Source organism: Coffea arabica, chromosome 11e (genome assembly GCF_036785885.1).
Source record: "Coffea arabica cultivar ET-39 chromosome 11e, Coffea Arabica ET-39 HiFi, whole genome shotgun sequence".
NCBI classification, from domain to species: Eukaryota; Viridiplantae; Streptophyta; class Magnoliopsida; order Gentianales; family Rubiaceae; genus Coffea; species Coffea arabica.
The window spans coordinates 6,819,085-6,843,043 of record NC_092331.1 but is presented as its reverse complement, the minus strand read 5'-3'; the positions used below and the strand labels follow the sequence as shown (position 1 = coordinate 6,843,043).

The following is a 23,959-nucleotide window of genomic DNA, read 5'->3' as shown; positions in this document are numbered from 1 at the left end:
GTGTTAGGTTCGTGTCGTGTCGAAAATTGCCACCCCTAGTTGCGGTGATACATTTGCGCCGACAAATTTGAGCGACGATCCGGGCTTTGATCGAGCCGTACCGTTCCTGATTTGTCTCGCGCCTTCAGATCCTCCTTCACGCTTCGACAAGAAGCAAAATATTAAGCAATCGTTCCGACGGAGCTAAATTACTACAGGATAAAGAACGAATAGGAAATTTGGATTTCGAAACAAAAAAGAGAGGGGTGCAACACGAGGACTTCCCAGGGGGTCACCCATCCTAGTACTACTCTCGCCCAAGCACGCTTAACTTCGGAGTTCTGATGGGATCCGGTGCATTAGCGCTGGTATGATCGCACCCGCCATGTTCCTTTCGCGTTATTCTTTTAAACTACCCCGTCCTGCGAAGCAGTGTGGCTTTTCTAGACCGAAATTCATTTTAAGCGTCAATTCAAGCATTTTCCTCTTATCCTTTTATTTATTTACTTTATATATTTTTTTGTTATTGATTTGCACCCTGTTTTTTTCCCTCATCCCGCAACTCTAAATTATCATGAAATCAATCCTTCACGCTTGCAGTTAGGGGTGGCAATTCGGGTCCAAATCAGGTTGGCGGGTCGGGTTCGGGTCAACAGACCCGCCAGAAAATCTGTTGACCCGAACCCCGACCCGCCAACCCGTGACGGGTCAGGTATGCTGACCCGAACCCGAAAATTTCAGGTTTACGGGGCGGCGGGTCGACCCGAAATGACCCGAAACTTAATTTTAATTTATTAATTTATCACTGTAATTTCTAATAAAATCAATTTCTCACAAAACTAATTACATAATCAAGTAATAAAAATTTAAATAAATGATTCCAAATCAAATCTAAAATAAATTAAACACCGTAAAAGTGTTTTATCCCAAGCAAAATATAAAATAAATTAAAACAATACAAAAGTGAAAAATAATATAATATATTATTTGTCCAAGTATAATAATTTCAACTTCACACAAATTAAATAAATTCGTTTAGGATTAAGTAATTAATGCCTTTGAAAAAAAGAATAACTTAGTTTAGTTAGATAAAATTATTTTTATGTTTATTAAATTATTTTTAATTCGTAAACGGGTCATATCGGGTCATATCAGGTCACCACGGGTTGACCCGAAATCGACCGGTTTTCTTTTCGGGTTCATCGGGTCCAACCCGATTCTGACCCGAATTCCCGAAACCTCAACCCAAACCCATTAATTTCGTGTTAGGTTCGTGTCGTGTCGAAAATTGCCACCCCTAGTTGCGGTGATACATTTGCGCCGACAAATTTGAGCGACGATCCGGGCTTTGATCGAGCCGTACCGTTCCTGATTTGTCTCGCGCCTTCAGATCCTCCTTCACGCTTCGACAAGAAGCAAAATATTAAGCAATCGTTCCGACGGAGCTAAATTACTACAGGATAAAGAACGAATAGGAAATTTGGATTTCGAAACAAAAAAGAGAGGGGTGCAACACGAGGACTTCCCAGGGGGTCACCCATCCTAGTACTACTCTCGCCCAAGCACGCTTAACTTCGGAGTTCTGATGGGATCCGGTGCATTAGCGCTGGTATGATCGCACCCGCCATGTTCCTTTCGCGTTATTCTTTTAAACTACCCCGTCCTGCGAAGCAGTGTGGCTTTTCTAGACCGAAATTCATTTTAAGCGTCAATTCAAGCATTTTCCTCTTATCCTTTTATTTATTTACTTTATATTTTTTTTTGTTATTGATTTGCACCCTGTTTTTTTCCCTCATCCCGCAACTCTAAATTATCATGAAATCAATCTTTCACGCTTGCAGTTAGGGGTGGCAATTCGGGTCCAAATCAGGTTGGCGGGTCGGGTTCGGGTCAACAGACCCGCCAGAAAATCTGTTGACCCGAACCCCGACCCGCCAACCCGTGACGGGTCAGGTATGCTGACCCGAACCCGAAAATTTCAGGTTTACGGGGCGGCGGGTCGACCCGAAATGACCCGAAACTTAATTTTAATTTATTAATTTATCACTGTAATTTCTAATAAAATCAATTTCTCACAAAACTAATTACATAATCAAGTAATAAAAATTTAAATAAATGATTCCAAATCAAATCTAAAATAAATTAAACACCGTAAAAGTGTTTTATCCCAAGCAAAATATAAAATAAATTAAAACAATACAAAAGTGAAAAATAATATAATATATTATTTGTCCAAGTATAATAATTTCAACTTCACACAAATTAAATAAATTCGTTTAGGATTAAGTAATTAATGCCTTTGAAAAAAAGAATAACTTAGTTTAGTTAGATAAAATTATTTTTATGTTTATTAAATTATTTTTAATTCGTAAACGGGTCATATCGGGTCATATCAGGTCACCACGGGTTGACCCGAAATCGACCGGTTTTCTTTTCGGGTTCATCGGGTCCAACCCGATTCTGACCCGAATTCCCGAAACCTCAACCCAAACCCATTAATTTCGTGTTAGGTTCGTGTCGTGTCGAAAATTGCCACCCCTAGTTGCGGTGATACATTTGCGCCGACAAATTTGAGCGACGATCCGGGCTTTGATCGAGCCGTACCGTTCCTGATTTGTCTCGCGCCTTCAGATCCTCCTTCACGCTTCGACAAGAAGCAAAATATTAAGCAATCGTTCCGACGGAGCTAAATTACTACAGGATAAAGAACGAATAGGAAATTTGGATTTCGAAACAAAAAAGAGAGGGGTGCAACACGAGGACTTCCCAGGGGGTCACCCATCCTAGTACTACTCTCGCCCAAGCACGCTTAACTTCGGAGTTCTGATGGGATCCGGTGCATTAGCGCTGGTATGATCGCACCCGCCATGTTCCTTTCGCGTTATTCTTTTAAACTACCCCGTCCTGCGAAGCAGTGTGGCTTTTCTAGACCGAAATTCATTTTAAGCGTCAATTCAAGCATTTTCCTCTTATCCTTTTATTTATTTACTTTATATATTTTTTTGTTATTGATTTGCACCCTGTTTTTTTCCCTCATCCCGCAACTCTAAATTATCATGAAATCAATCCTTCACGCTTGCAGTTAGGGGTGGCAATTCGGGTCCAAATCAGGTTGGCGGGTCGGGTTCGGGTCAACAGACCCGCCAGAAAATCTGTTGACCCGAACCCCGACCCGCCAACCCGTGACGGGTCAGGTATGCTGACCCGAATCCGAAAATTTCAGGTTTACGGGGCGGCGGGTCGACCCGAAATGACCCGAAACTTAATTTTAATTTATTAATTTATCACTGTAATTTCTAATAAAATCAATTTCTCACAAAACTAATTACATAATCAAGTAATAAAAATTTAAATAAATGATTCCAAATCAAATCTAAAATAAATTAAACACCGTAAAAGTGTTTTATCCCAAGCAAAATATAAAATAAATTAAAACAATACAAAAGTGAAAAATAATATAATATATTATTTGTCCAAGTATAATAATTTCAACTTCACACAAATTAAATAAATTCGTTTAGGATTAAGTAATTAATGCCTTTGAAAAAAAGAATAACTTAGTTTAGTTAGATAAAATTATTTTTATGTTTATTAAATTATTTTTAATTCGTAAACGGGTCATATCGGGTCATATCAGGTCACCACGGGTTGACCCGAAATCGACCGGTTTTCTTTTCGGGTTCATCGGGTCCAACCCGATTCTGACCCGAATTCCCGAAACCTCAACCCAAACCCATTAATTTCGTGTTAGGTTCGTGTCGTGTCGAAAATTGCCACCCCTAGTTGCGGTGATACATTTGCGCCGACAAATTTGAGCGACGATCCGGGCTTTGATCGAGCCGTACCGTTCCTGATTTGTCTCGCGCCTTCAGATCCTCCTTCACGCTTCGACAAGAAGCAAAATATTAAGCAATCGTTCCGACGGAGCTAAATTACTACAGGATAAAGAACGAATAGGAAATTTGGATTTCGAAACAAAAAAGAGAGGGGTGCAACACGAGGACTTCCCAGGGGGTCACCCATCCTAGTACTACTCTCGCCCAAGCACGCTTAACTTCGGAGTTCTGATGGGATCCGGTGAATTAGCGCTGGTATGATCGCACCCGCCATGTTCCTTTCGCGTTATTCTTTTAAACTACCCCGTCCTGCGAAGCAGTGTGGCTTTTCTAGACCGAAATTCATTTTAAGCGTCAATTCAAGCATTTTCCTCTTATCCTTTTATTTATTTACTTTATATTTTTTTTTGTTATTGATTTGCACCCTGTTTTTTTCCCTCATCCCGCAACTCTAAATTATCATGAAATCAATCCTTCACGCTTGCAGTTAGGGGTGGCAATTCGGGTCCAAATCAGGTTGGCGGGTCGGGTTCGGGTCAACAGACCCGCCAGAAAATCTGTTGACCCGAACCCCGACCCGCCAACCCGTGACGGGTCAGGTATGCTGACCCGAACCCGAAAATTTCAGGTTTACGGGGCGGCGGGTCGACCCGAAATGACCCGAAACTTAATTTTAATTTATTAATTTATCACTGTAATTTCTAATAAAATCAATTTCTCACAAAACTAATTACATAATCAAGTAATAAAAATTTAAATAAATGATTCCAAATCAAATCTAAAATAAATTAAACACCGTAAAAGTGTTTTATCCCAAGCAAAATATAAAATAAATTAAAACAATACAAAAGTGAAAAATAATATAATATATTATTTGTCCAAGTATAATAATTTCAACTTCACACAAATTAAATAAATTCGTTTAGGATTAAGTAATTAATGCCTTTGAAAAAAAGAATAACTTAGTTTAGTTAGATAAAATTATTTTTATGTTTATTAAATTATTTTTAATTCGTAAACGGGTCATATCGGGTCATATCAGGTCACCACGGGTTGACCCGAAATCGACCGGTTTTCTTTTCGGGTTCATCGGGTCCAACCCGATTCTGACCCGAATTCCCGAAACCTCAACCCAAACCCATTAATTTCGTGTTAGGTTCGTGTCGTGTCGAAAATTGCCACCCCTAGTTGCGGTGATACATTTGCGCCGACAAATTTGAGCGACGATCCGGGCTTTGATCGAGCCGTACCGTTCCTGATTTGTCTCGCGCCTTCAGATCCTCCTTCACGCTTCGACAAGAAGCAAAATATTAAGCAATCGTTCCGACGGAGCTAAATTACTACAGGATAAAGAACGAATAGGAAATTTGGATTTCGAAACAAAAAAGAGAGGGGTGCAACACGAGGACTTCCCAGGGGGTCACCCATCCTAGTACTACTCTCGCCCAAGCACGCTTAACTTCGGAGTTCTGATGGGATCCGGTGCATTAGTGCTGGTATGATCGCACCCGCCATGTTCCTTTCGCGTTATTCTTTTAAACTACCCCGTCCTGCGAAGCAGTGTGGCTTTTCTAGACCGAAATTCATTTTAAGCGTCAATTCAAGCATTTTCCTCTTATCCTTTTATTTATTTACTTTATATTTTTTTTTGTTATTGATTTGCACCCTGTTTTTTTCCCTCATCCCGCAACTCTAAATTATCATGAAATCAATCCTTCACGCTTGCAGTTAGGGGTGGCAATTCGGGTCCAAATCAGGTTGGCGGGTCGGGTTCGGGTCAACAGACCCGCCAGAAAATCTGTTGACCCGAACCCCGACCCGCCAACCCGTGACGGGTCAGGTATGCTGACCCGGACCCGAAAATTTCAGGTTTACGGGGCGGCGGGTCGACCCGAAATGACCCGAAACTTAATTTTAATTTATTAATTTATCACTGTAATTTCTAATAAAATCAATTTCTCACAAAACTAATTACATAATCAAGTAATAAAAATTTAAATAAATGATTCCAAATCAAATCTAAAATAAATTAAACACCGTAAAAGTGTTTTATCCCAAGCAAAATATAAAATAAATTAAAACAATACAAAAGTGAAAAATAATATAATATATTATTTGTCCAAGTATAATAATTTCAACTTCACACAAATTAAATAAATTCGTTTAGGATTAAGTAATTAATGCCTTTGAAAAAAAGAATAACTTAGTTTAGTTAGATAAAATTATTTTTATGTTTATTAAATTATTTTTAAATCGTAAACGGGTCATATCGGGTCATATCAGGTCACCACGGGTTGACCCGAAATCGACCGGTTTTCTTTTCGGGTTCATCGGGTCCAACCCGATTCTGACCCGAATTCCCGAAACCTCAACCCAAACCCATTAATTTCGTGTTAGGTTCGTGTCGTGTCGAAAATTGCCACCCCTAGTTGCGGTGATGCATTTGCGCCGACAAATTTGAGCGACGATCCGGGCTTTGATCGAGCCGTACCGTTCCTGATTTGTCTCGCGCCTTCAGATCCTCCTTCACGCTTCGACAAGAAGCAAAATATTAAGCAATCGTTCCGACGGAGCTAAATTACTACAGGATAAAGAACGAATAGGAAATTTAGATTTCGAAACAAAAAAGAGAGGGGTGCAACACGAGGACTTCCCAGGGGGTCACCCATCCTAGTACTACTCTCGCCCAAGCACGCTTAACTTCGGAGTTCTGATGGGATCCGGTGCATTAGCGCTGGTATGATCGCACCCGCCATGTTCCTTTCGCGTTATTCTTTTAAACTACCCCGTCCTGCGAAGCAGTGTGGCTTTTCTAGACCGAAATTCATTTTAAGCGTCAATTCAAGCATTTTCCTCTTATCCTTTTATTTATTTACTTTATATTTTTTTTTGTTATTGATTTGCACCCTGTTTTTTTCCCTCATCCCGCAACTCTAAATTATCATGAAATCAATCCTTCACGCTTGCAGTTAGGGGTGGCAATTCGGGTCCAAATCAGGTTGGCGGGTCGGGTTCGGGTCAACAGACCCGCCAGAAAATCTGTTGACCCGAACCCCGACCCGCCAACCCGTGACGGGTCAGGTATGCTGACCCGAACCCGAAAATTTCAGGTTTACGGGGCGGCGGGTCGACCCGAAATGACCCGAAACTTAATTTTAATTTATTAATTTATCACTGTAATTTCTAATAAAATCAATTTCTCACAAAACTAATTACATAATCAAGTAATAAAAATTTAAATAAATGATTCCAAATCAAATCTAAAATAAATTAAACACCGTAAAAGTGTTTTATCCCAAGCAAAATATAAAATAAATTAAAACAATACAAAAGTGAAAAATAATATAATATATTATTTGTCCAAGTACAATAATTTCAACTTCACACAAATTAAATAAATTCGTTTAGGATTAAGTAATTAATGCCTTTGAAAAAAAGAATAACTTAGTTTAGTTAGATAAAATTATTTTTATGTTTATTAAATTATTTTTAATTCGTAAACGGGTCATATCGGGTCATATCAGGTCACCACGGGTTGACCCGAAATCGACCGGTTTTCTTTTCGGGTTCATCGGGTCCAACCCGATTCTGACCCGAATTCCCGAAACCTCAACCCAAACCCATTAATTTCGTGTTAGGTTCGTGTCGTGTCGAAAATTGCCACCCCTAGTTGCGGTGATACATTTGCGCCGACAAATTTGAGCGACGATCCGGGCTTTGATCGAGCCGTACCGTTCCTGATTTGTCTCGCGCCTTCAGATCCTCCTTCACGCTTCGACAAGAAGCAAAATATTAAGCAATCGTTCCGACGGAGCTAAATTACTACAGGATAAAGAACGAATAGGAAATTTGGATTTCGAAACAAAAAAGAGAGGGGTGCAACACGAGGACTTCCCAGGGGGTCACCCATCCTAGTACTACTCTCGCCCAAGCACGCTTAACTTCGGAGTTCTGATGGGATCCGGTGCATTAGCGCTGGTATGATCGCACCCGCCATGTTCCTTTCGCGTTATTCTTTTAAACTACCCCGTCCTGCGAAGCAGTGTGGCTTTTCTAGACCGAAATTCATTTTAAGCGTCAATTCAAGCATTTTCCTCTTATCCTTTTATTTATTTACTTTATATTTTTTTTTGTTATTGATTTGCACCCTGTTTTTTTCCCTCATCCCGCAACTCTAAATTATCATGAAATCAATCCTTCACGCTTGCAGTTAGGGGTGGCAATTCGGGTCCAAATCAGGTTGGCGGGTCGGGTTCGGGTCAACAGACCCGCCAGAAAATCTGTTGACCCGAACCCCGACCCGCCAACCCGTGACGGGTCAGGTATGCTGACCCGAACCCGAAAATTTCAGGTTTACGGGGCGGCGGGTCGACCCGAAATGACCCGAAACTTAATTTTAATTTATTAATTTATCACTGTAATTTCTAATAAAATCAATTTCTCACAAAACTAATTACATAATCAAGTAATAAAAATTTAAATAAATGATTCCAAATCAAATCTAAAATAAATTAAACACCGTAAAAGTGTTTTATCCCAAGCAAAATATAAAATAAATTAAAACAATACAAAAGTGAAAAATAATATAATATATTATTTGTCCAAGTATAATAATTTCAACTTCACACAAATTAAATAAATTCGTTTAGGATTAAGTAATTAATGCCTTTGAAAAAAAGAATAACTTAGTTTAGTTAGATAAAATTATTTTTATGTTTATTAAATTATTTTTAATTCGTAAACGGGTCATATCGGGTCATATCAGGTCACCACGGGTTGACCCGAAATCGACCGGTTTTCTTTTCGGGTTCATCGGGTCCAACCCGATTCTGACCCGAATTCCCGAAACCTCAACCCAAACCCATTAATTTCGTGTTAGGTTCGTGTCGTGTCGAAAATTGCCACCCCTAGTTGCGGTGATGCATTTGCGCCGACAAATTTGAGCGACGATCCGGGCTTTGATCGAGCCGTACCGTTCCTGATTTGTCTCGCGCCTTCAGATCCTCCTTCACGCTTCGACAAGAAGCAAAATATTAAGCAATCGTTCCGACGGAGCTAAATTACTACAGGATAAAGAACGAATAGGAAATTTGGATTTCGAAACAAAAAAGAGAGGGGTGCAACACGAGGACTTCCCAGGGGGTCACCCATCCTAGTACTACTCTCGCCCAAGCACGCTTAACTTCGGAGTTCTGATGGGATCCGGTGCATTAGCGCTGGTATGATCGCACCCGCCATGTTCCTTTCGCGTTATTCTTTTAAACTACCCCGTCCTGCGAAGCAGTGTGGCTTTTCTAGACCGAAATTCATTTTAAGCGTCAATTCAAGCATTTTCCTCTTATTCTTTAATTTATTTACTTTATATATTTTTTTGTTATTGATTTGCACCCTGTTTTTTTCCCTCATCCCGCAACTCTAAATTATCATGAAATCAATCCTTCACGCTTGCAGTTAGGGGTGGCAATTCGGGTCCAAATCAGGTTGGCGGGTCGGGTTCGGGTCAACAGACCCGCCAGAAAATCTGTTGACCCGAACCCCGACCCGCCAACCCGTGACGGGTCAGGTATGCTGACCCGAACCCGAAAATTTCAGGTTTACGGGGCGGCGGGTCGACCCGAAATGACCCGAAACTTAATTTTAATTTATTAATTTATCACTGTAATTTCTAATAAAATCAATTTCTCACAAAACTAATTACATAATCAAGTAATAAAAATTTAAATAAATGATTCCAAATCAAATCTAAAATAAATTAAACACCGTAAAAGTGTTTTATCCCAAGCAAAATATAAAATAAATTAAAACAATACAAAAGTGAAAAATAATATAATATATTATTTGTCCAAGTATAATAATTTCAACTTCACACAAATTAAATAAATTCGTTTAGGATTAAGTAATTAATGCCTTTGAAAAAAAGAATAACTTAGTTTAGTTAGATAAAATTATTTTTATGTTTATTAAATTATTTTTAATTCGTAAACGGGTCATATCGGGTCATATCAGGTCACCACGGGTTGACCCGAAATCGACCGGTTTTCTTTTCGGGTTCATCGGGTCCAACCCGATTCTGACCCGAATTCCCGAAACCTCAACCCAAACCCATTAATTTCGTGTTAGGTTCGTGTCGTGTCGAAAATTGCCACCCCTAGTTGCGGTGATACATTTGCGCCGACAAATTTGAGCGACGATCCGGGCTTTGATCGAGCCGTACCGTTCCTGATTTGTCTCGCGCCTTCAGATCCTCCTTCACGCTTCGACAAGAAGCAAAATATTAAGCAATCGTTCCGACGGAGCTAAATTACTACAGGATAAAGAACGAATAGGAAATTTGGATTTCGAAACAAAAAAGAGAGGGGTGCAACACGAGGACTTCCCAGGGGGTCACCCATCCTAGTACTACTCTCGCCCAAGCACGCTTAACTTCGTAGTTCTGATGGGATCCGGTGCATTAGTGCTGGTATGATCGCACCCGCCATGTTCCTTTCGCGTTATTCTTTTAAACTACCCCGTCCTGCGAAGCAGTGTGGCTTTTCTAGACCGAAATTCATTTTAAGCGTCAATTCAAGCATTTTCCTCTTATCCTTTTATTTATTTACTTTATATTTTTTTTTGTTATTGATTTGCACCCTGTTTTTTTCCCTCATCCCGCAACTCTAAATTATCATGAAATCAATCCTTCACGCTTGCAGTTAGGGGTGGCAATTCGGGTCCAAATCAGGTTGGCGGGTCGGGTTCGGGTCAACAGACCCGCCAGAAAATCTGTTGACCCGAACCCCGACCCGCCAACCCGTGACGGGTCAGGTATGCTGACCCGAACCCGAAAATTTCAGGTTTACGGGGCGGCGGGTCGACCCGAAATGACCCGAAACTTAATTTTAATTTATTAATTTATCACTGTAATTTCTAATAAAATCAATTTCTCACAAAACTAATTACATAATCAAGTAATAAAAATTTAAATAAATGATTCCAAATCAAATCTAAAATAAATTAAACACCGTAAAAGTGTTTTATCCCAAGCAAAATATAAAATAAATTAAAACAATACAAAAGTGAAAAATAATATAATATATTATTTGTCCAAGTATAATAATTTCAACTTCACACAAATTAAATAAATTCGTTTAGGATTAAGTAATTAATGCCTTTGAAAAAAAGAATAACTTAGTTTAGTTAGATAAAATTATTTTTATGTTTATTAAATTATTTTTAATTCGTAAACGGGTCATATCGGGTCATATCAGGTCACCACGGGTTGACCCGAAATCGACCGGTTTTCTTTTCGGGTTCATCGGGTCCAACCCGATTCTGACCCGAATTCCCGAAACCTCAACCCAAACCCATTAATTTCGTGTTAGGTTCGTGTCGTGTCGAAAATTGCCACCCCTAGTTGCGGTGATACATTTGCGCCGACAAATTTGAGCGACGATCCGGGCTTTGATCGAGCCGTACCGTTCCTGATTTGTCTCGCGCCTTCAGATCCTCCTTCACGCTTCGACAAGAAGCAAAATATTAAGCAATCGTTCCGACGGAGCTAAATTACTACAGGATAAAGAACGAATAGGAAATTTGGATTTCGAAACAAAAAAGAGAGGGGTGCAACACGAGGACTTCCCAGGGGGTCACCCATCCTAGTACTACTCTCGCCCAAGCACGCTTAACTTCGTAGTTCTGATGGGATCCGGTGCATTAGTGCTGGTATGATCGCACCCGCCATGTTCCTTTCGCGTTATTCTTTTAAACTACCCCGTCCTGCGAAGCAGTGTGGCTTTTCTAGACCGAAATTCATTTTAAGCGTCAATTCAAGCATTTTCCTCTTATCCTTTTATTTATTTACTTTATATATTTTTTTGTTATTGATTTGCACCCTGTTTTTTTCCCTCATCCCGCAACTCTAAATTATCATGAAATCAATCCTTCACGCTTGCAGTTAGGGGTGGCAATTCGGGTCCAAATCAGGTTGGCGGGTCGGGTTCGGGTCAACAGACCCGCCAGAAAATCTGTTGACCCGAACCCCGACCCGCCAACCCGTGACGGGTCAGGTATGCTGACCCGAACCCGAAAATTTCAGGTTTACGGGGCGGCGGGTCGACCCGAAATGACCCGAAACTTAATTTTAATTTATTAATTTATCACTGTAATTTCTAATAAAATCAATTTCTCACAAAACTAATTACATAATCAAGTAATAAAAATTTAAATAAATGATTCCAAATCAAATCTAAAATAAATTAAACACCGTAAAAGTGTTTTATCCCAAGCAAAATATAAAATAAATTAAAACAATACAAAAGTGAAAAATAATATAATATATTATTTGTCCAAGTATAATAATTTCAACTTCACACAAATTAAATAAATTCGTTTAGGATTAAGTAATTAATGCCTTTGAAAAAAAGAATAACTTAGTTTAGTTAGATAAAATTATTTTTATGTTTATTAAATTATTTTTAAATCGTAAACGGGTCATATCGGGTCATATCAGGTCACCACGGGTTGACCCGAAATCGACCGGTTTTCTTTTCGGGTTCATCGGGTCCAACCCGATTCTGACCCGAATTCCCGAAACCTCAACCCAAACCCATTAATTTCGTGTTAGGTTCGTGTCGTGTCGAAAATTGCCACCCCTAGTTGCGGTGATGCATTTGCGCCGACAAATTTGAGCGACGATCCGGGCTTTGATCGAGCCGTACCGTTCCTGATTTGTCTCGCGCCTTCAGATCCTCCTTCACGCTTCGACAAGAAGCAAAATATTAAGCAATCGTTCCGACGGAGCTAAATTACTACAGGATAAAGAACGAATAGGAAATTTAGATTTCGAAACAAAAAAGAGAGGGGTGCAACACGAGGACTTCCCAGGGGGTCACCCATCCTAGTACTACTCTCGCCCAAGCACGCTTAACTTCGGAGTTCTGATGGGATCCGGTGCATTAGCGCTGGTATGATCGCACCCGCCATGTTCCTTTCGCGTTATTCTTTTAAACTACCCCGTCCTGCGAAGCAGTGTGGCTTTTCTAGACCGAAATTCATTTTAAGCGTCAATTCAAGCATTTTCCTCTTATCCTTTTATTTATTTACTTTATATTTTTTTTTGTTATTGATTTGCACCCTGTTTTTTTCCCTCATCCCGCAACTCTAAATTATCATGAAATCAATCCTTCACGCTTGCAGTTAGGGGTGGCAATTCGGGTCCAAATCAGGTTGGCGGGTCGGGTTCGGGTCAACAGACCCGCCAGAAAATCTGTTGACCCGAACCCCGACCCGCCAACCCGTGACGGGTCAGGTATGCTGACCCGAACCCGAAAATTTCAGGTTTACGGGGCGGCGGGTCGACCCGAAATGACCCGAAACTTAATTTTAATTTATTAATTTATCACTGTAATTTCTAATAAAATCAATTTCTCACAAAACTAATTACATAATCAAGTAATAAAAATTTAAATAAATGATTCCAAATCAAATCTAAAATAAATTAAACACCGTAAAAGTGTTTTATCCCAAGCAAAATATAAAATAAATTAAAACAATACAAAAGTGAAAAATAATATAATATATTATTTGTCCAAGTACAATAATTTCAACTTCACACAAATTAAATAAATTCGTTTAGGATTAAGTAATTAATGCCTTTGAAAAAAAGAATAACTTAGTTTAGTTAGATAAAATTATTTTTATGTTTATTAAATTATTTTTAATTCGTAAACGGGTCATATCGGGTCATATCAGGTCACCACGGGTTGACCCGAAATCGACCGGTTTTCTTTTCGGGTTCATCGGGTCCAACCCGATTCTGACCCGAATTCCCGAAACCTCAACCCAAACCCATTAATTTCGTGTTAGGTTCGTGTCGTGTCGAAAATTGCCACCCCTAGTTGCGGTGATACATTTGCGCCGACAAATTTGAGCGACGATCCGGGCTTTGATCGAGCCGTACCGTTCCTGATTTGTCTCGCGCCTTCAGATCCTCCTTCACGCTTCGACAAGAAGCAAAATATTAAGCAATCGTTCCGACGGAGCTAAATTACTACAGGATAAAGAACGAATAGGAAATTTGGATTTCGAAACAAAAAAGAGAGGGGTGCAACACGAGGACTTCCCAGGGGGTCACCCATCCTAGTACTACTCTCGCCCAAGCACGCTTAACTTCGGAGTTCTGATGGGATCCGGTGCATTAGCGCTGGTATGATCGCACCCGCCATGTTCCTTTCGCGTTATTCTTTTAAACTACCCCGTCCTGCGAAGCAGTGTGGCTTTTCTAGACCGAAATTCATTTTAAGCGTCAATTCAAGCATTTTCCTCTTATCCTTTTATTTATTTACTTTATATTTTTTTTTGTTATTGATTTGCACCCTGTTTTTTTCCCTCATCCCGCAACTCTAAATTATCATGAAATCAATCCTTCACGCTTGCAGTTAGGGGTGGCAATTCGGGTCCAAATCAGGTTGGCGGGTCGGGTTCGGGTCAACAGACCCGCCAGAAAATCTGTTGACCCGAACCCCGACCCGCCAACCCGTGACGGGTCAGGTATGCTGACCCGAACCCGAAAATTTCAGGTTTACGGGGCGGCGGGTCGACCCGAAATGACCCGAAACTTAATTTTAATTTATTAATTTATCACTGTAATTTCTAATAAAATCAATTTCTCACAAAACTAATTACATAATCAAGTAATAAAAATTTAAATAAATGATTCCAAATCAAATCTAAAATAAATTAAACACCGTAAAAGTGTTTTATCCCAAGCAAAATATAAAATAAATTAAAACAATACAAAAGTGAAAAATAATATAATATATTATTTGTCCAAGTATAATAATTTCAACTTCACACAAATTAAATAAATTCGTTTAGGATTAAGTAATTAATGCCTTTGAAAAAAAGAATAACTTAGTTTAGTTAGATAAAATTATTTTTATGTTTATTAAATTATTTTTAATTCGTAAACGGGTCATATCGGGTCATATCAGGTCACCACGGGTTGACCCGAAATCGACCGGTTTTCTTTTCGGGTTCATCGGGTCCAACCCGATTCTGACCCGAATTCCCGAAACCTCAACCCAAACCCATTAATTTCGTGTTAGGTTCGTGTCGTGTCGAAAATTGCCACCCCTAGTTGCGGTGATGCATTTGCGCCGACAAATTTGAGCGACGATCCGGGCTTTGATCGAGCCGTACCGTTCCTGATTTGTCTCGCGCCTTCAGATCCTCCTTCACGCTTCGACAAGAAGCAAAATATTAAGCAATCGTTCCGACGGAGCTAAATTACTACAGGATAAAGAACGAATAGGAAATTTGGATTTCGAAACAAAAAAGAGAGGGGTGCAACACGAGGACTTCCCAGGGGGTCACCCATCCTAGTACTACTCTCGCCCAAGCACGCTTAACTTCGGAGTTCTGATGGGATCCGGTGCATTAGCGCTGGTATGATCGCACCCGCCATGTTCCTTTCGCGTTATTCTTTTAAACTACCCCGTCCTGCGAAGCAGTGTGGCTTTTCTAGACCGAAATTCATTTTAAGCGTCAATTCAAGCATTTTCCTCTTATTCTTTAATTTATTTACTTTATATATTTTTTTGTTATTGATTTGCACCCTGTTTTTTTCCCTCATCCCGCAACTCTAAATTATCATGAAATCAATCCTTCACGCTTGCAGTTAGGGGTGGCAATTCGGGTCCAAATCAGGTTGGCGGGTCGGGTTCGGGTCAACAGACCCGCCAGAAAATCTGTTGACCCGAACCCCGACCCGCCAACCCGTGACGGGTCAGGTATGCTGACCCGAACCCGAAAATTTCAGGTTTACGGGGCGGCGGGTCGACCCGAAATGACCCGAAACTTAATTTTAATTTATTAATTTATCACTGTAATTTCTAATAAAATCAATTTCTCACAAAACTAATTACATAATCAAGTAATAAAAATTTAAATAAATGATTCCAAATCAAATCTAAAATAAATTAAACACCGTAAAAGTGTTTTATCCCAAGCAAAATATAAAATAAATTAAAACAATACAAAAGTGAAAAATAATATAATATATTATTTGTCCAAGTATAATAATTTCAACTTCACACAAATTAAATAAATTCGTTTAGGATTAAGTAATTAATGCCTTTGAAAAAAAGAATAACTTAGTTTAGTTAGATAAAATTATTTTTATGTTTATTAAATTATTTTTAATTCGTAAACGGGTCATATCGGGTCATATCAGGTCACCACGGGTTGACCCGAAATCGACCGGTTTTCTTTTCGGGTTCATCGGGTCCAACCCGATTCTGACCCGAATTCCCGAAACCTCAACCCAAACCCATTAATTTCGTGTTAGGTTCGTGTCGTGTCGAAAATTGCCACCCCTAGTTGCGGTGATACATTTGCGCCGACAAATTTGAGCGACGATCCGGGCTTTGATCGAGCCGTACCGTTCCTGATTTGTCTCGCGCCTTCAGATCCTCCTTCACGCTTCGACAAGAAGCAAAATATTAAGCAATCGTTCCGACGGAGCTAAATTACTACAGGATAAAGAACGAATAGGAAATTTGGATTTCGAAACAAAAAAGAGAGGGGTGCAACACGAGGACTTCCCAGGGGGTCACCCATCCTAGTACTACTCTCGCCCAAGCACGCTTAACTTCGTAGTTCTGATGGGATCCGGTGCATTAGTGCTGGTATGATCGCACCCGCCATGTTCCTTTCGCGTTATTCTTTTAAACTACCCCGTCCTGCGAAGCAGTGTGGCTTTTCTAGACCGAAATTCATTTTAAGCGTCAATTCAAGCATTTTCCTCTTATCCTTTTATTTATTTACTTTATATTTTTTTTTGTTATTGATTTGCACCCTGTTTTTTTCCCTCATCCCGCAACTCTAAATTATCATGAAATCAATCCTTCACGCTTGCAGTTAGGGGTGGCAATTCGGGTCCAAATCAGGTTGGCGGGTCGGGTTCGGGTCAACAGACCCGCCAGAAAATCTGTTGACCCGAACCCCGACCCGCCAACCCGTGACGGGTCAGGTATGCTGACCCGAACCCGAAAATTTCAGGTTTACGGGGCGGCGGGTCGACCCGAAATGACCCGAAACTTAATTTTAATTTATTAATTTATCACTGTAATTTCTAATAAAATCAATTTCTCACAAAACTAATTACATAATCAAGTAATAAAAATTTAAATAAATGATTCCAAATCAAATCTAAAATAAATTAAACACCGTAAAAGTGTTTTATCCCAAGCAAAATATAAAATAAATTAAAACAATACAAAAGTGAAAAATAATATAATATATTATTTGTCCAAGTATAATAATTTCAACTTCACACAAATTAAATAAATTCGTTTAGGATTAAGTAATTAATGCCTTTGAAAAAAAGAATAACTTAGTTTAGTTAGATAAAATTATTTTTATGTTTATTAAATTATTTTTAATTCGTAAACGGGTCATATCGGGTCATATCAGGTCACCACGGGTTGACCCGAAATCGACCGGTTTTCTTTTCGGGTTCATCGGGTCCAACCCGATTCTGACCCGAATTCCCGAAACCTCAACCCAAACCCATTAATTTCGTGTTAGGTTCGTGTCGTGTCGAAAATTGCCACCCCTAGTTGCGGTGATACATTTGCGCCGACAAATTTGAGCGACGATCCGGGCTTTGATCGAGCCGTACCGTTCCTGATTTGTCTCGCGCCTTCAGATCCTCCTTCACGCTTCGACAAGAAGCAAAATATTAAGCAATCGTTCCGACGGAGCTAAATTACTACAGGATAAAGAACGAATAGGAAATTTGGATTTCGAAACAAAAAAGAGAGGGGTGCAACACGAGGACTTCCCAGGGGGTCACCCATCCTAGTACTACTCTCGCCCAAGCACGCTTAACTTCGGAGTTCTGATGGGATCCGGTGCATTAGTGCTGGTATGATCGCACCCGCCATGTTCCTTTCGCGTTATTCTTTTAAACTACCCCGTCCTGCGAAGCAGTGTGGCTTTTCTAGACCGAAATTCATTTTAAGCGTCAATTCAAGCATTTTCCTCTTATCCTTTTATTTATTTACTTTATATATTTTTTTGTTATTGATTTGCACCCTGTTTTTTTCCCTCATCCCGCAACTCTAAATTATCATGAAATCAATCCTTCACGCTTGCAGTTAGGGGTGGCAATTCGGGTCCAAATCAGGTTGGCGGGTCGGGTTCGGGTCAACAGACCCGCCAGAAAATCTGTTGACCCGAACCCCGACCCGCCAACCCGTGACGGGTCAGGTATGCTGACCCGGACCCGAAAATTTCAGGTTTACGGGGCGGCGGGTCGACCCGAAATGACCCGAAACTTAATTTTAATTTATTAATTTATCACTGTAATTTCTAATAAAATCAATTTCTCACAAAACTAATTACATAATCAAGTAATAAAAATTTAAATAAATGATTCCAAATCAAATCTAAAATAAATTAAACACCGTAAAAGTGTTTTATCCCAAGCAAAATATAAAATAAATTAAAACAATACAAAAGTGAAAAATAATATAATATATTATTTGTCCAAGTATAATAATTTCAACTTCACACAAATTAAATAAATTCGTTTAGGATTAAGTAATTAATGCCTTTGAAAAAAAGAATAACTTAGTTTAGTTAGATAAAATTATTTTTATGTTTATTAAATTATTTTTAATTCGTAAACGGGTCATATCGGGTCATATCAGGTCACCACGGGTTGACCCGAAATCGACCGGTTTTCTTTTCGGGTTCATCGGGTCCAACCCGATTCTGACCCGAATTCCCGAAACCTCAACCCAAACCCATTAATTTCGTGTTAGGTTCGTGTCGTGTCGAAAATTGCCACCCCTAGTTGCGGTGATACATTTGCGCCGACAAATTTGAGCGACGATCCGGGCTTTGATCGAGCCGTACCGTTCCTGATTTGTCTCGCGCCTTCAGATCCTCCTTCACGCTTCGACAAGAAGCAAAATATTAAGCAATCGTTCCGACGGAGCTAAATTACTACAGGATAAAGAACGAATAGGAAATTTGGATTTCGAAACAAAAAAGAGAGGGGTGCAACACGAGGACTTCCCAGGGGGTCACCCATCCTAGTACTACTCTCGCCCAAGCACGCTTAACTTCGGAGTTCTGATGGGATCCGGTGCATTAGTGCTGGTATGATCGCACCCGCCATGTTCCTTTCGCGTTATTCTTTTAAACTACCCCGTCCTGCGAAGCAGTGTGGCTTTTCTAGACCGAAATTCATTTTAAGCGTCAATTCAAGCATTTTCCTCTTATCCTTTTATTTATTTACTTTATATATTTTTTTGTTATTGATTTGCACCCTGTTTTTTTCCCTCATCCCGCAACTCTAAATTATCATGAAATCAATCCTTCACGCTTGCAGTTAGGGGTGGCAATTCGGGTCCAAATCAGGTTGGCGGGTCGGGTTCGGGTCAACAGACCCGCCAGAAAATCTGTTGACCCGAACCCCGACCCGCCAACCCGTGACGGGTCAGGTATGCTGACCCGAACCCGAAAATTTCAGGTTTACGGGGCGGCGGGTCGACCCGAAATGACCCGAAACTTAATTTTAATTTATTAATTTATCACTGTAATTTCTAATAAAATCAATTTCTCACAAAACTAATTACATAATCAAGTAATAAAAATTTAAATAAATGATTCCAAATCAAATCTAAAATAAATTAAACACCGTAAAAGTGTTTTATCCCAAGCAAAATATAAAATAAATTAAAACAATACAAAAGTGAAAAATAATATAATATATTATTTGTCCAAGTATAATAATTTCAACTTCACACAAATTAAATAAATTCGTTTAGGATTAAGTAATTAATGCCTTTGAAAATAACTTAGTTTAGTTAGATAAAATTATTTTTATGTTTATTAAATTATTTTTAATTCGTAAACGGGTCATATCGGGTCATATCAGGTCACCACGGGTTGACCCGAAATCGACCGGTTTTCTTTTCGGGTTCATCGGGTCCAACCCGATTCTGACCCGAATTCCCGAAACCTCAATCCAAACCCATTAATTTCGTGTTAGGTTCGTGTCGTGTCGAAAATTGCCACCCCTAGTTGCGGTGATACATTTGCGCCGACAAATTTGAGCGACGATCCGGGCTTTGATCGAGCCGTACCGTTCCTGATTTGTCTCGCGCCTTCAGATCCTCCTTCACGCTTCGACAAGAAGCAAAATATTAAGCAATCGTTCCGACGGAGCTAAATTACTACAGGATAAAGAACGAATAGGAAATTTGGATTTCGAAACAAAAAAGAGAGGGGTGCAACACGAGGACTTCCCAGGGGGTCACCCATCCTAGTACTACTCTCGCCCAAGCACGCTTAACTTCGGAGTTCTGATGGGATCCGGTGCATTAGTGCTGGTATGATCGCACCCGCCATGTTCCTTTCGCGTTATTCTTTTAAACTACCCCGTCCTGCGAAGCAGTGTGGCTTTTCTAGACCGAAATTCATTTTAAGCGTCAATTCAAGCATTTTCCTCTTATCCTTTTATTTATTTACTTTATATATTTTTTTGTTATTGATTTGCACCCTGTTTTTTTCCCTCATCCCGCAACTCTAAATTATCATGAAATCAATCCTTCACGCTTGCAGTTAGGGGTGGCAATTCGGGTCCAAATCAGGTTGGCGGGTCGGGTTCGGGTCAACAGACCCGCCAGAAAATCTGTTGACCCGAACCCCGACCCGCCAACCCGTGACGGGTCAGGTATGCTGACCCGGACCCGAAAATTTCAGGTTTACGGGGCGGCGGGTCGACCCGAAATGACCCGAAACTTAATTTTAATTTATTAATTTATCACTGTAATTTCTAATAAAATCAATTTCTCACAAAACTAATTACATAATCAAGTAATAAAAATTTAAATAAATGATTCCAAATCAAATCTAAAATAAATTAAACACCGTAAAAGTGTTTTATCCCAAGCAAAATATAAAATAAATTAAAACAATACAAAAGTGAAAAATAATATAATATATTATTTGTCCAAGTATAATAATTTCAACTTCACACAAATTAAATAAATTCGTTTAGGATTAAGTAATTAATGCCTTTGAAAAAAAGAATAACTTAGTTTAGTTAGATAAAATTATTTTTATGTTTATTAAATTATTTTTAATTCGTAAACGGGTCATATCGGGTCATATCAGGTCACCACGGGTTGACCCGAAATCGACCGGTTTTCTTTTCGGGTTCATCGGGTCCAACCCGATTCTGACCCGAATTCCCGAAACCTCAACCCAAACCCATTAATTTCGTGTTAGGTTCGTGTCGTGTCGAAAATTGCCACCCCTAGTTGCGGTGATACATTTGCGCCGACAAATTTGAGCGACGATCCGGGCTTTGATCGAGCCGTACCGTTCCTGATTTGTCTCGCGCCTTCAGATCCTCCTTCACGCTTCGACAAGAAGCAAAATATTAAGCAATCGTTCCGACGGAGCTAAATTACTACAGGATAAAGAACGAATAGGAAATTTGGATTTCGAAACAAAAAAGAGAGGGGTGCAACACGAGGACTTCCCAGGGGGTCACCCATCCTAGTACTACTCTCGCCCAAGCACGCTTAACTTCGGAGTTCTGATGGGATCCGGTGCATTAGTGCTGGTATGATCGCACCCGCCATGTTCCTTTCGCGTTATTCTTTTAAACTACCCCGTCCTGCGAAGCAGTGTGGCTTTTCTAGACCGAAATTCATTTTAAGCGTCAATTCAAGCATTTTCCTCTTATCCTTTTATTTATTTACTTTATATATTTTTTTGTTATTGATTTGCACCCTGTTTTTTTCCCTCATCCCGCAACTCTAAATTATCATGAAATCAATCCTTCACGCTTGCAGTTAGGGGTGGCAATTCGGGTCCAAATCAGGTTGGCGGGTCGGGTTCGGGTCAACAGACCCGCCAGAAAATCTGTTGACCCGAACCCCGACCCGCCAACCCGTGACGGGTCAGGTATGCTGACCCGGACCCGAAAATTTCAGGTTTACGGGGCGGCGGGTCGACCCGAAATGACCCGAAACTTAATTTTAATTTATTAATTTATCACTGTAATTTCTAATAAAATCAATTTCTCACAAAACTAATTACATAATCAAGTAATAAAAATTTAAATAAATGATTCCAAATCAAATCTAAAATAAATTAAACACCGTAAAAGTGTTTTATCCCAAGCAAAATATAAAATAAATTAAAACAATACAAAAGTGAAAAATAATATAATATATTATTTGTCCAAGTATAATAATTTCAACTTCACACAAATTAAATAAATTCGTTTAGGATTAAGTAATTAATGCCTTTGAAAAAAAGAATAACTTAGTTTAGTTAGATAAAATTATTTTTATGTTTATTAAATTATTTTTAATTCGTAAACGGGTCATATCGGGTCATATCAGGTCACCACGGGTTGACCCGAAATCGACCGGTTTTCTTTTCGGGTTCATCGGGTCCAACCCGATTCTGACCCGAATTCCCGAAACCTCAACCCAAACCCATTAATTTCGTGTTAGGTTCGTGTCGTGTCGAAAATTGCCACCCCTAGTTGCGGTGATACATTTGCGCCGACAAATTTGAGCGACGATCCGGGCTTTGATCGAGCCGTACCGTTCCTGATTTGTCTCGCGCCTTCAGATCCTCCTTCACGCTTCGACAAGAAGCAAAATATTAAGCAATCGTTCCGACGGAGCTAAATTACTACAGGATAAAGAACGAATAGGAAATTTGGATTTCGAAACAAAAAAGAGAGGGGTGCAACACGAGGACTTCCCAGGGGGTCACCCATCCTAGTACTACTCTCGCCCAAGCACGCTTAACTTCGGAGTTCTGATGGGATCCGGTGCATTAGTGCTGGTATGATCGCACCCGCCATGTTCCTTTCGCGTTATTCTTTTAAACTACCCCGTCCTGCGAAGCAGTGTGGCTTTTCTAGACCGAAATTCATTTTAAGCGTCAATTCAAGCATTTTCCTCTTATCCTTTTATTTATTTACTTTATATATTTTTTTGTTATTGATTTGCACCCTGTTTTTTTCCCTCATCCCGCAACTCTAAATTATCATGAAATCAATCCTTCACGCTTGCAGTTAGGGGTGGCAATTCGGGTCCAAATCAGGTTGGCGGGTCGGGTTCGGGTCAACAGACCCGCCAGAAAATCTGTTGACCCGAACCCCGACCCGCCAACCCGTGACGGGTCAGGTATGCTGACCCGGACCCGAAAATTTCAGGTTTACGGGGCGGCGGGTCGACCCGAAATGACCCGAAACTTAATTTTAATTTATTAATTTATCACTGTAATTTCTAATAAAATCAATTTCTCACAAAACTAATTACATAATCAAGTAATAAAAATTTAAATAAATGATTCCAAATCAAATCTAAAATAAATTAAACACCGTAAAAGTGTTTTATCCCAAGCAAAATATAAAATAAATTAAAACAATACAAAAGTGAAAAATAATATAATATATTATTTGTCCAAGTATAATAATTTCAACTTCACACAAATTAAATAAATTCGTTTAGGATTAAGTAATTAATGCCTTTGAAAAAAAGAATAACTTAGTTTAGTTAGATAAAATTATTTTTATGTTTATTAAATTATTTTTAATTCGTAAACGGGTCATATCGGGTCATATCAGGTCACCACGGGTTGACCCGAAATCGACCGGTTTTCTTTTCGGGTTCATCGGGTCCAACCCGATTCTGACCCGAATTCCCGAAACCTCAACCCAAACCCATTAATTTCGTGTTAGGTTCGTGTCGTGTCGAAAATTGCCACCCCTAGTTGCGGTGATACATTTGCGCCGACAAATTTGAGCGACGATCCGGGCTTTGATCGAGCCGTACCGTTCCTGATTTGTCTCGCGCCTTCAGATCCTCCTTCACGCTTCGACAAGAAGCAAAATATTAAGCAATCGTTCCGACGGAGCTAAATTACTACAGGATAAAGAACGAATAGGAAATTTGGATTTCGAAACAAAAAAGAGAGGGGTGCAACACGAGGACTTCCCAGGGGGTCACCCATCCTAGTACTACTCTCGCCCAAGCACGCTTAACTTCGGAGTTCTGATGGGATCCGGTGCATTAGTGCTGGTATGATCGCACCCGCCATGTTCCTTTCGCGTTATTCTT

At 39.7% G+C, this 23,959-nt stretch overlaps 20 non-coding genes across 20 annotated transcripts; all 20 read right to left on the bottom strand.

The window, feature by feature from the left end:
- Positions 1-242: 242 nt before the first annotated feature.
- Positions 243-361, bottom strand: LOC140030111 (5S ribosomal RNA). Its single transcript, XR_011834025.1, has one exon. It is a non-coding gene; the product is annotated as a 5S ribosomal RNA (ribosomal RNA).
- Positions 362-1,483: 1,122 nt separating this feature from the next.
- On the bottom strand, positions 1,484-1,602 carry LOC140030110 (5S ribosomal RNA). The gene has a single exon (XR_011834024.1). It is a non-coding gene; the product is annotated as a 5S ribosomal RNA (ribosomal RNA).
- Positions 1,603-2,724: 1,122 nt separating this feature from the next.
- Positions 2,725-2,843, bottom strand: LOC140030109 (5S ribosomal RNA). The gene has a single exon (XR_011834023.1). It is a non-coding gene; the product is annotated as a 5S ribosomal RNA (ribosomal RNA).
- Positions 2,844-3,965: 1,122 nt separating this feature from the next.
- LOC140030993 (5S ribosomal RNA) lies at positions 3,966-4,084 on the bottom strand. The gene has a single exon (XR_011834913.1). It is a non-coding gene; the product is annotated as a 5S ribosomal RNA (ribosomal RNA).
- Positions 4,085-5,206: 1,122 nt separating this feature from the next.
- Positions 5,207-5,325, bottom strand: LOC140030977 (5S ribosomal RNA). Its single transcript, XR_011834897.1, has one exon. It is a non-coding gene; the product is annotated as a 5S ribosomal RNA (ribosomal RNA).
- Positions 5,326-6,447: 1,122 nt separating this feature from the next.
- Positions 6,448-6,566, bottom strand: LOC140030108 (5S ribosomal RNA). Its single transcript, XR_011834022.1, has one exon. It is a non-coding gene; the product is annotated as a 5S ribosomal RNA (ribosomal RNA).
- A 1,122-nt stretch (positions 6,567-7,688) lies between these two features.
- Positions 7,689-7,807, bottom strand: LOC140030107 (5S ribosomal RNA). The gene has a single exon (XR_011834021.1). It is a non-coding gene; the product is annotated as a 5S ribosomal RNA (ribosomal RNA).
- Positions 7,808-8,929: 1,122 nt separating this feature from the next.
- Positions 8,930-9,048, bottom strand: LOC140030106 (5S ribosomal RNA). The gene has a single exon (XR_011834020.1). It is a non-coding gene; the product is annotated as a 5S ribosomal RNA (ribosomal RNA).
- Positions 9,049-10,170: 1,122 nt separating this feature from the next.
- LOC140031468 (5S ribosomal RNA) lies at positions 10,171-10,289 on the bottom strand. Its single transcript, XR_011835390.1, has one exon. It is a non-coding gene; the product is annotated as a 5S ribosomal RNA (ribosomal RNA).
- A 1,122-nt stretch (positions 10,290-11,411) lies between these two features.
- Positions 11,412-11,530, bottom strand: LOC140031467 (5S ribosomal RNA). Its single transcript, XR_011835389.1, has one exon. It is a non-coding gene; the product is annotated as a 5S ribosomal RNA (ribosomal RNA).
- Positions 11,531-12,652: 1,122 nt separating this feature from the next.
- LOC140030105 (5S ribosomal RNA) lies at positions 12,653-12,771 on the bottom strand. Its single transcript, XR_011834019.1, has one exon. It is a non-coding gene; the product is annotated as a 5S ribosomal RNA (ribosomal RNA).
- Positions 12,772-13,893: 1,122 nt separating this feature from the next.
- Positions 13,894-14,012, bottom strand: LOC140030103 (5S ribosomal RNA). Its single transcript, XR_011834017.1, has one exon. It is a non-coding gene; the product is annotated as a 5S ribosomal RNA (ribosomal RNA).
- Positions 14,013-15,134: 1,122 nt separating this feature from the next.
- LOC140030102 (5S ribosomal RNA) lies at positions 15,135-15,253 on the bottom strand. The gene has a single exon (XR_011834016.1). It is a non-coding gene; the product is annotated as a 5S ribosomal RNA (ribosomal RNA).
- Positions 15,254-16,375: 1,122 nt separating this feature from the next.
- Positions 16,376-16,494, bottom strand: LOC140031466 (5S ribosomal RNA). The gene has a single exon (XR_011835388.1). It is a non-coding gene; the product is annotated as a 5S ribosomal RNA (ribosomal RNA).
- A 1,122-nt stretch (positions 16,495-17,616) lies between these two features.
- Positions 17,617-17,735, bottom strand: LOC140030966 (5S ribosomal RNA). Its single transcript, XR_011834886.1, has one exon. It is a non-coding gene; the product is annotated as a 5S ribosomal RNA (ribosomal RNA).
- Positions 17,736-18,857: 1,122 nt separating this feature from the next.
- LOC140030955 (5S ribosomal RNA) lies at positions 18,858-18,976 on the bottom strand. The gene has a single exon (XR_011834875.1). It is a non-coding gene; the product is annotated as a 5S ribosomal RNA (ribosomal RNA).
- A 1,116-nt stretch (positions 18,977-20,092) lies between these two features.
- On the bottom strand, positions 20,093-20,211 carry LOC140030945 (5S ribosomal RNA). Its single transcript, XR_011834865.1, has one exon. It is a non-coding gene; the product is annotated as a 5S ribosomal RNA (ribosomal RNA).
- A 1,122-nt stretch (positions 20,212-21,333) lies between these two features.
- Positions 21,334-21,452, bottom strand: LOC140030943 (5S ribosomal RNA). The gene has a single exon (XR_011834862.1). It is a non-coding gene; the product is annotated as a 5S ribosomal RNA (ribosomal RNA).
- A 1,122-nt stretch (positions 21,453-22,574) lies between these two features.
- On the bottom strand, positions 22,575-22,693 carry LOC140030936 (5S ribosomal RNA). Its single transcript, XR_011834855.1, has one exon. It is a non-coding gene; the product is annotated as a 5S ribosomal RNA (ribosomal RNA).
- A 1,122-nt stretch (positions 22,694-23,815) lies between these two features.
- On the bottom strand, positions 23,816-23,934 carry LOC140030926 (5S ribosomal RNA). Its single transcript, XR_011834845.1, has one exon. It is a non-coding gene; the product is annotated as a 5S ribosomal RNA (ribosomal RNA).
- Between the last annotated feature and the right edge of the window lie 25 nt (positions 23,935-23,959).